The following is a 10,945-nucleotide window of genomic DNA, read 5'->3' on the forward strand; positions in this document are numbered from 1 at the left end:
TTATTATGAGCACCTGCAATGGGTCCAAGGGGTCAGATGGCTTTCCAACTAAAGACTTCCTGTATCCTCTTCTTGTCAAAAGTCAGAGTAGGATGCATGAGAAATACAGGACTGAAAGGAACAAACCAGGACATTATTGTCCACTCCTTGGCTATGAGAGAAATGTTTTAAAAATAGACTGTAAGGAGAACATCCAAGTCGTAAATTGCTGTAGTCCAGGAAACACTAGCACAATCATAAGGTGAATAACAAAAGACCAAGTGTTCCAAAATACACTGTATCACACGTAAAGTGTCAGTGTCCTTGATGCCTGTGGAGGATCCTACTGGTAGAATGCACACTGCAACTCTGCAGAGGAAGGGAAAACTAAATCCTACATGTTCTTGTTGTCATGACCTGCCTGTGAGTGGAAAATTAAATAGGAGAGGAAGGTAATGTCATGAAGTGACCAGTTGTTCTAGGGCTGTCCTTGCTTTTTGGGAGCTACTCTGCTCAAGTCATGTTACTACTCCTTCAAGGAATTCCAGATTAACCCAGTTTGAAGGGATGCTCTGGATTCCTACCTCTGCATCCATCTCTCTGGATATAATCTGAGGTGCAGCTCTAGCACTGCAGATTCATACAGAGGTATTCCAATACTTCACCAGTTACTCCAGAAGCTGTGAGCTGTCCCAGCACATACCACATGGAAATGGTCAGAAAATAGCTTCTGTGAGTATATATGGAATAAACTGAGTCATACTGATCAGGATATGGTAGTGTGCCACTTACCTTCAGCAGGGAAGGATGAGTGTGTGGCTAGAGATACCTTTTCTCCACCAACACCCCTTGCCCAGTATTCCAAGCCCTTAACAAACAATGGCCAGCTAAGGAAAATAATGAGAAATAAAAAAAAAAAAAAAAAAAAAAAAGCCCAGACTCTTGTCTTTAAAAAGAAAGTAACATCTTGTTCTGGCAACGGTTGATCTCATCTTCTTGGCATCAACCCCTGCAAATGTGATGTTTTAAAACAGAAATTGAAATAATGTCTCTCAGGTGTCACCTTTGCAGCCCTTAGGAGATGAAGCAAAGCCTTTTGGTTGAAAAACCAGGGGTTCAGATGCTCAGATTACACTGAAGAGCAGAAAAGAGTGCAGAAGAAAATCAGTTCTGCAGGGAACAAGGCCCAAGGCTACTTTATTTCTGAGTCCAGTCCCCACCAGATTTGGGACCTTGTGTTTACAAACTCCCTCCCAGCCAAAAATTTCACTGCTCTGGGAGGGAAGATGCTGCTGCAAGGAGACATGTCTCCTGGGTACCTGAAATATTCTCTGTGATCCTGTGAGAAGCTGAATGGTTTGATGGACACAGATAGATATTGGTGGGAGATGATGGAGATCCTCCTTTCTCAGTATTACATTCCTACAATAAAAATCTGTGTCTCTGCCTTTGCCCATGACACTGCATGTGCCCAGCTGCACCGGCAAAGCAGAGGATTAATCAGCTAGTGTAACAAACCCCAGAGGTGTCCACACTGCATTTAACAGGTATTTCCTAATCATCACTAGGGGAATCCCAGGGAGATGCCTTGGAGAGCTTGTTAAATCTAATCACAGGAATGTGAATAGAAAAAAAAAATCAATAGCTGAGGGCAAAGTGGCAACCCAGCTCGTTAGAGCCCCTGAGGAGAGTGCCCTTTGTAACAGGGGTGTTGCACAAGGCCCATGGCTGCTATTGGCAAGGCAGCAGCTGCCACAAACACATATGCCGTGTGTGGTGGCACTTCAGACACTGTCACTTGCCTACTCCTCAGATACTCATCAAAAAACCCAGCTCAAATCACTGAGGAATTAGGATAACCCTCAGTGGGACCCTGTGGTTGAATACACAGAGGAAATCCAAGCCATGCCAAGCCTCCACATTTTACAGAGACTTCCCACAATCTTCCACACTTTTCTGCACTAGGTATAGGTGGAAAGGATGGGAAGTCCCTAGATCTGCATGGAGTAGATGGCTTCTGCATTCTGTACAATATCAGCTAAGAGATCTTGGATTTATTTCTTTAAGTTCTTCATGGTTTCATTACATTTTGCTCTAAAGATCAATTATCTGTTCCATGAAAGACTTAGTGATATTCTGAGAGAATTCCTGTAAATAGCATGTCATATCCATTATGCCCATAAGCATTTTAACCATAATTCCAAATTGAACATACTGTGTGCATGTATATCTCTACTGTGTCTTTTCCAGGTTACAATTATATCTATCCTACCAAGAAAAACATGGAGGTGACTTGCTGCCTCCCACAAAATTACTCCTAGTATCAAATTATCTTTTTTATTTTTTGTAGTATTATTTACTGAGTTACGTGTTCAAGGCTTGGCTAGATTAACCTGGTGGAACGTGCTCTGTCCATGACAGGGGGTTGGAGCTAAGATGATCGTTAAGGTCCCTTCAAACCAAGTAATTATACAATTCTATAATTAGGTCTTTATTATGTTATTATAGTTTTTGATGGCTAGATTTTGATAAGCTAGACTACTTCAGAGAGATCAGAGGGCCTTGAGGGTGACCAGCTGATGTTCATTTTAGGGATGTGCAGCAGGACCAGCATTCCATTGAGCCATGATCCCAAAAGGAGATGTGAGCACAGAGGAGTATAATACTGTAGTGCTACAATAATTTGTAGTGCTAATGACTGGGACTGAGTTAGCTTCTTGACCTGTCAGAACTCAAGTTCTGTGAACTTTGAGAAGAACAAGGAAGCCCCTGCCTGCTTGCAAAGGAGGATGCTCTGGAAAAAAAATAGCCATCATATAAAACCATCATATAAAAGTAGCCATCATATAAAAGGCCCAGGGAACTAATATATTGACAAGAGAGAACTTGGTTCCCCTCTGGAACGTGAAACTGCAGGTAATTAAGCAAAGATCTAAAATATCTCTGCTAACAAAATATGACATAAATAAGCACAAAACAATTTATTTCCCTGGATATTTCCCCAACAAAACTGCATGACATTTTAATCAATAGTTTGCACTTCAATTGCAGCACCACCTTGGCAGTAAATAAGCCATATATATCCACAGCTGTGCCAGCATGGCCACAGCACATGCCAGATCCCAGCACTGCAAGCCTTTGCTTTTATTCAGTGCAAGTTTAATTTATGTTATATTGTTCCTGCATCTGTTCTACAGGTATTTAACAGAAGTGCATGTTCCTTTGCACTTGCTTGGCTGAGAGCAAAGACATGTATTACTCCCATGTCCGTGCACATAGGCAGTTTGTGCTTAGGCAGTGAATTCCTGTTAACTGAGATAGAAGTTGTACATGTGAATCCCTCTGCAGCCTTATGAAGGAGAGGAACAACCTGATGGGTGCCTGGGGCCTTCAGGATGTGATGGCAGCATTAAGGAGGACATGCTCTTCACACAGCAGTTCAGGAGAACCCAAAGAAGACATCAGCAGCTAAGCCAGTGAGAAATGTGCAGTGCACACAGCCACAAGGATTTTGGGTGTGTAACTCATTTGAGGTTAATCACTGCCATTTCTTGTGTTGGGATATGATGCAGTATTACAGAAGATCCCTTTAAAAACAAGGAGATACATGAAAAGGGAGGGAGTGAGGTAGGTATTTAAACACCCTATTCTCAGTGTTACTGTTTGTCATACCACTTCTGATTTTCATGTGCTGCTTAAGGGTTGAATAAGTTGTGGGTCTCATGAGGAGGGACAGCATTTCCTGTTTCTGATAGAGTAATCAAGGTTTTGGTGGTCTATCTCCAGAAGGCAATGACACACGGCCTCAAACTGTTAATGTGCTAATGAAGATACACAACAAAAAAAAACCCCACATTATCAAAAGACTCTGAGGCTAAAGGGAATGAAATATGGTTTCAACAGTACTGTGCAGCACCAAATGCCTAGTCAGGAGAAATAAGGAAAGTAGTTTTCTTAATAAGGAAGTAAAAAAATCCACAAAACCCACGGCCTTTTATCTTGGTGTGGCACTGAAGCATAAAAACTCAACCATTTTTGGTGCCTCCTCCCCACAAGGAGATAGATAATCTTTAGATAATCACAGGATATCCCAGCTTAAAATAATAGAAAGAGAGGTGAAAACTGTATGAGAATTAGTGCAGACAATGAGAAACTGTGCTCTTAAGCAAAATCTCCGGGGTGTGTTTTGTTATTTTAGGTTCATTTTGTGCTGTGTTCCATTATTTCCAAATCTGCATTTTAACTTTCTTAGCAGCCTCTTAACATGTAAAGGGAACCTACAAGAACGCTGGAGAGGGACTTTAGACAAAATCATGCAGTGATAGAACAAGTGGGAATGGCTTTATGTTGAAAGAGAGTACGTTTAGATTAGATATTAGGAAGAATTATTACTGTGAGAGTGGTAAGACACTAGCACAGGTTGCCCAGAGAAGCTGTGGATGTCCCATCCCTGCAAGTGTTCAAAGCCAGGCTGGATGGAGCTTTTAACAATCTGGTCTGGTGGAAGTTGTGCCTGCCCATGGTAGGGGGCCTGCAAAGAAATTATTTTACCGTCCCTTCCAGTCTAAACTATTCTATGATTATAACCTTGAATCTTGGCAAAGACAACATGTTCCTCATTCCAGATGTGTCACATCTCAAAAGCAGAGCTCTGCAATGCTCTGCCTGTGGCCCAGTTGCACACCAGGCTTCTTGTATACCCTGTGCCCAGCTGCCCATGTAACTGCTTAGGCTGGTTTGACAGCAAATATTCACAGGTCTTGAGTTAAGCAGAAATGTCTTCTAAGGACTATTAGTATCTGGCCAAGTTCCCTGGATGAAGGCAAGTACTAGAAAACACATGTAATCCCTAAAGACTTTGTAATGATGGTGTAATCAGAATAGAAAAAATGCTTTGTGTCAGTAAATGAAAGTCATAATTTCTCTTAGAAAAGCACGATTGGATTAGCTCTGGGGATGAGAGTGGTACAGAGATGTAAACAGGTCAGACAGGTCTGAGTGTTTCTTTGGACGCCATCTGCTTAACAGGTGGTGTCTGCCCAGGCAAGGACTTGAATTTTTTCCTACAATCAGAATTTGCTGTTTTGGCCATAGGAGGAAAAAAAAAACCCCAGCATTAAATACAAAGGGAATAGTCAAAGGCAGCGTCCCAAATGAGTTTACAGAGCATATTTGTGAAGAGTGTATTTACGCTAGTCCAGCAATAAAAATGCTGAGAAAAAATGCTGTTTGTAAACCAAATAAAGAAAAGCACATTTGCCTGGACAGTCGACCTGCAGTACAACTTTTCCGCAAGGGTTGATCAGAAATGAAACTGGTGACAATCCAGAGAATGACAATCTCTGGCAAGCACACAAAGTCAAAAGTAATGTCTGGTGTCCAGCTGTAGCTGGAAAATCTCTCTAGCGTGTGGTGAAGTTGTGCTTCACACAGCTATACCTTGAGACTCCCAAAAATGCCTGGGACATGAGACAATCATGCCAGTGAGGCATGAAATTTAAATAGATCAAAGTGTATATTGATTCATTAATCAATATCTGATGTAGTGGAAAGTTTTGGGATGATTGGTTTCTTGGAAACTTGTTTCAGCAGCTGATCTTGCAAGTGTTCTACAACTTTGTTCAGGTTTTTGTTTTTTGTTTCAGGTCTTTTGCTTGTTAATGAAACAAGAAGAGGCCTCCATGCAGGCTCTTACATCACATAAAGGGGAAGAAAGAACAAAGGAATGCATTTATGGAGCTGTGAAGGCCAGGCAGCAGAGGCAAAAGAATTCACTTTAGGAGTGAACCAGAATGAAGAGAAACAGCCCTAGAATTAAAAATAACTTTAAAGACAAACCCAATTGCTTGATGGATATAGTAGTAAGGAAAAGCACTGGAAACCAGTGAATTTAATGTGGGATGCCTATGTGTTTGCAGGTAATGGAGCCTGGAGGTTCCTGAAAGGTACCTGAGAAGTCTGACACAGGCATTGAGGCATCAATTGATCTTGCAGCAGGTAGAGCTGGAGGGGATGGTAATTGGAGTAGTTATGGTTTGCAGTCTCACAAATAAATAAATATAAATCAGCATTAGATTCAGTTTATGTTCACATAACAGCTCCTACAAATTCAGCAGCTCAGGAAGAGATGCACTTCAGGGTGTATCTGGGTAGCTTGCTCTGGGGGAACAGCCTTTAGGATATAGCCATCCCAACCAGTGCAAAGACAGAGCCCTCGGGGGAAAAACACTCAGAGGACATGGCTGGAAGGGTGGAGGGGTCTAGAAGAAAAGGGAGAGCAATCCTAATTGGAATGCAAGACATCACTCTCTTGCAAACATGCATAAATTAAGCAAAACTATTGTTCTGACTCCTCTCACACCTGTACCTTTTGTACTCTTGTAAAGCCAACTCTGTACTTTTAAGATGGGAAAATAAACAATGTCTTGTTTGTCCAAGAAGTGAAATTGCAGGTAGGGAATGCATTAGCAGCATTTCACAAGACAACAAGAGTATAAATTGCACACTGCAGCTCTTACTGAAGAGCAGGGGAAAGCAAGTGGAGGTCTAAAATATTAAACTTATGGGTAAACCAGGTTCCCATTGAAACTGCAACCTGCAGTAGCTGCACATTCCAATAAACTCAGACTCAGTGGAACAATGGAGCAGGAAGGAAGTAATGGATTCAAGAGTAACACTGCATCACCTATGGAGGCAGGCAGGGAGCTGCACAGGCCCCTGGAGTGAGTCAGGGGAAGGGAAAAGGGGTCTTATTTATCTATGGATCACGGCCCTGTCTGCAACCCTTTCATTGCTCCTGCTTAGAGTATGGCATTGGAAGCAAAATCAGAACATTCCACCTTTAAATTGTGAAAATCACCTTTAAATATTTAAATATACATATAGATTAGGTATAGGTCTACAGACTGTAGAGCAGATACCCAGACTAAACACTGCCAATCTAACTGTGTGGAAGTGAGTCCAGAGTGCCCCTCTGACACAGACAGCCTGGTCATAACCAGGGATCTGTCTTCTCTGATAGAGACGAGCTATTCCCAGTGAAGCTGTGAGCGTGGTTTCCTGGCTGATTTGAAGAGAGCTATAGTGTTACCAAACAGCATGATTTACTGCTATACCAGCAAATTAGCCTACGTCTTTGTTTCCTTCCTTCCAGTGATTTTTGTTTTGGTTAAGCCTATAATAATAACTTTCAGTAATGCAAAACTGTGTGTATATCATGAATAAACCAACACCTAAAACCAGAGCTAAAGTGCAGTAAGTCACACATTTGACTAAAGAGAGATCCACAGGGAGCTTTTATCACTAAGAAAAATAAGCCATCCACCAAAAAGGAAGTAAACAGTTACTTCAGTACTGTGAATTGAAGTGCTACCTTCCTCTGATGCTTTGCAACCAAGTTAATGCTGAGAAATAACGAGAGTGCCTGTGATAATCACCTTTGCTTCCAATACTGTTTTTGAAGTAATTTAATATTTGCAGAGTTGGGTATCACTGCAAATTTGCTTTACCTAAAACAAAAGGATTCCTTCCCCTATGGCCTCATTTAGCAAACTCTCCTTCTGGCTGACATGGGACTTTTCTTGACAGTGCCAGGATACCTGAATAATTATGGGCAGAGAGAAAAGAGCAGTGCTTTGTGATGAAAATCCTTCTTCAATACATGCTAAAATGTCTTTCTCCTGGGATGATAGTCAAAATAGTGCCAGATGTGAGGAAACATTGGAGGACTTAGTATATCAGATGAGCAAGGATTTGGGGGAAAGGGGTGATTTTTCTCAGTAGTGCAGAAGATATGCTGGATGTGTTACCTCTAGGAAAAACTTTGCAAAGTCTTCGGGTATCCACGAGTTGACTTTGCAGTGTGTCATACTGGCTTAATGAAACAAAAACAACTATGCTAAGAAAAGACTGTCCAGGAGAAACCTAATGCTGTGATTTCTATATAAGGGTCTTAAACAAGTGGTGTGAATGCTTCATCCCAGTCTCATACCCTCCAGTTTTAAAGGCAGTGACACCATTTATCACTTAGCACACACAGGCCAGAAAACAACTTCCTAATTGGCCCATCTACCAGTTTGAGAGAGAGAACATCCCCTCCAGAGACAGTCAGTTCCAATGCAAACCACTTCATGATGGAGGCCTGTGTTTCATGTCTTTATTGTTAAATTAAAATGCAATTGTCAATAATGATGATAGGGACAACTCAGAGCACCCTTCACAGAGAAGGTGAAGCCCACCTCTCCCTTCAGAAATTTACGAAGAGAGAGAAGAGGGGCCTGGATCCAAAGCCAGTAAATGAACATGTGCTTCCCTATCGACTTTGGAGAGCTTTACCAAAGCCACACTGCAGTGGTCCCAGCTTGCTCTAGCTTTGAGTGTTGCTGACACACTGGGCCTAGCACTACAAACAGAAAACTTTGACACCAGTCTCATTATTGAGAAGCAGCATTCACAGATGGAGTAATAATCCAGTATGCAAAAGAAAAGAAAAGAAAAGAAAAAACAACAACAAAAAAACAAACAAACAAACAAACAAACAAAAAACCAACAAAACAAAACAAAAAAAAAAACCACAAACAAAAGCTGAAGTCTAGGCTTCTGTGCAAGTTTTAACATTTTTCTCTTAGGAGAAGAAATAAAGAATTTGTCCTACCTGGCTGTCTGTGTCTTGTGTTCAACTTGGAGCTGTTGGTCACAACGAACAGAAGGGATTGTTTTCAGCACCTTGCGAAGAGCCACAGTTTGTTTTAAGCTCCCTGGATGCAGGCTTCTCCCCAGCTGGGAGGTGAAGCTGGCAAGGGAACACCACACTTCCTGGGATGCAAACCCATGCAGGGGCACGCTGAGCGTGATCCAGGAGTTACAGAATGTCTCGGTGCATTCCGTGTCCTCGACAAGGACTGCCAGGGGAAAGGCAAAGTTCCCGAGGCTGTGGGTGGAACGTGGCACCGTGTAGTACTGAGTAAATAAAAACCAAGTGATCCTTGGACTCGGGTGTGACACCAGGTATTACAAAGGTTTATATACCATAGGCAGGACTCTGGATTTCATCTGAGAAAAATACAGCCTGAAAACCCAGTGGTGCACCCTGCTTGCAGCTAAGGCAACGGTGAGACCTTGAGCTCAACTTTTGGCAGTTGGCAGATTTGTCTTCTTGGACAGCACTCAGAGAATTTCAGCCACAAAATATATTCTTTCATACAGGTCAGACATTTCACTGCCTCCCATAAGGACCTATAAAATGTATGCAACTTCTGTGGGATAGTTGCTTGTTTGAGGAGTGTATGGTGCCAAGTACTACAGGATCCTGATTCATGTTTCTGGATTCCATGGTTATGAGAAAAAAACATGTAGGTTCAGCTTTTGACATAGTTTTTTGTTTCAATGCCCTCTTCAGACTAAATAAAACATTTACAAAGATAAATCTGAGATAGAGACAGAACTAATCTAAAAAAGCCACCTAAGTACAAGGGTGATAGGGTGTAATATGAAAACTTGCAATAAAATTAAATTGTCTATGTAATGACGTTTATCTGCAACACCAGTATTGCATGCCTTCCTGTATTTTGATAATGCAGATTTCCAGTGCTAATTCACAAGCTTTGATTTGCTCCTTTAAGGTCTTTTTGCCATCTACTTTTAGGTTTAATGACACCTTCTGCCTGAAAAATTCCAAAATAGTGTCAGGTTTAAATAGATAAAGATTTTTTTCAAAGAAACTTATTTTTCTTTTTTAAACATTCTTTGCAATATGCTAAATCATTGAATCAGAAGCCTTTCTAAAAGGTAATTCACACCTCCTTAACCACCTTATCTGTTTGAGACATTCTTGTTCTGTCTATTCTTGGTTAATGAAAAGAGATTCATCAGTACCACTATTTCCTGCAGCCTTTTTCAAACTAAGTCTATTCTTTAGTTTCAGAGCAGCAGACAGGATTGCAAACAAAGCAGTGAAAGCTTACAATTTTATTTAAAGACCGCCCAGTAGATAATTGGTCATGGTTATGACTAAAGTGTCATGTGGACACGACCTAAAGAAGGAAGGATAACAGCCCAGGCAACCCTGAAATGAGACTCAAATCCCCTCTCACATCTATGAGAGATCCAAGATGTGTCAATAAATGCTGCTGCTGTTCTTATCTTTCCTTATTCATAAAAGGGAATAACAATTTTTCACTTCATCAAGAGGCCAAACAGGAGACATTGCCAACTACAAGGTATTTAGAGACACACAAGTGATGCCTCAGAACATGAGAATTCCTAAGTCTCTTTTATGTAACAAAGGCAGAGGCTGTCCCAAAGTCCTGTTAAGCACACTTTTTTTTTTCTCCCCAAAATGGCAATAATCACATTTCTTTTAGGAACAAAGGAATAAGCTCCTTTTCTGTTGAGTTTCCAGTTATTGTATTGTATCATGATACTATTATTGAAACAGAATATCTTCTTAAGGGAAAAAGGTGCCACAGAATGAACTGGAAATCTGACAGCCTCTCCTGTTAGCATTTTGCCTCCAAGCACTGCAGTTGTGAGTCAGCGAGCTGATAGGAAGACTTTTATGTAGCACTCAGAATTAGTCTTGGAGGATACATGAAATTACAATTCTTTCCTGTCTGTGCTGTGTTGGTCACTAAAGTAAAAATAATTTCAAATTAACAATGGTTAACAATTTGGAGCTGAGAGTTCAGCTTTAGATTAATGCTTTTATAGCATGAGAACTCCCTTCATTTGGAGTTTAAAAGCTACTGTTTAAGAATGATGCAATTTTTAAGGCAAAAAGAAAGACATGCTGCTGCTTGATAAAAAGCCATGTTGCAAGAGCTGCTTACATGATCTACTCTTCTCTTAATGACCCTCAGCACTCTTCCAGAAGATTTCTTCCAGAGCAGTTCTTTCAAAAGTTGTTGTCCCCTTTGCAAAATACAACGGTTTTTGGGAGCATTTCTGCTTTCTCCCATCTTGTGGTCTG

This window comes from Vidua macroura, chromosome Z (genome assembly GCF_024509145.1).
Source record: "Vidua macroura isolate BioBank_ID:100142 chromosome Z, ASM2450914v1, whole genome shotgun sequence".
NCBI classification, from domain to species: domain Eukaryota; kingdom Metazoa; phylum Chordata; class Aves; order Passeriformes; family Viduidae; genus Vidua; species Vidua macroura.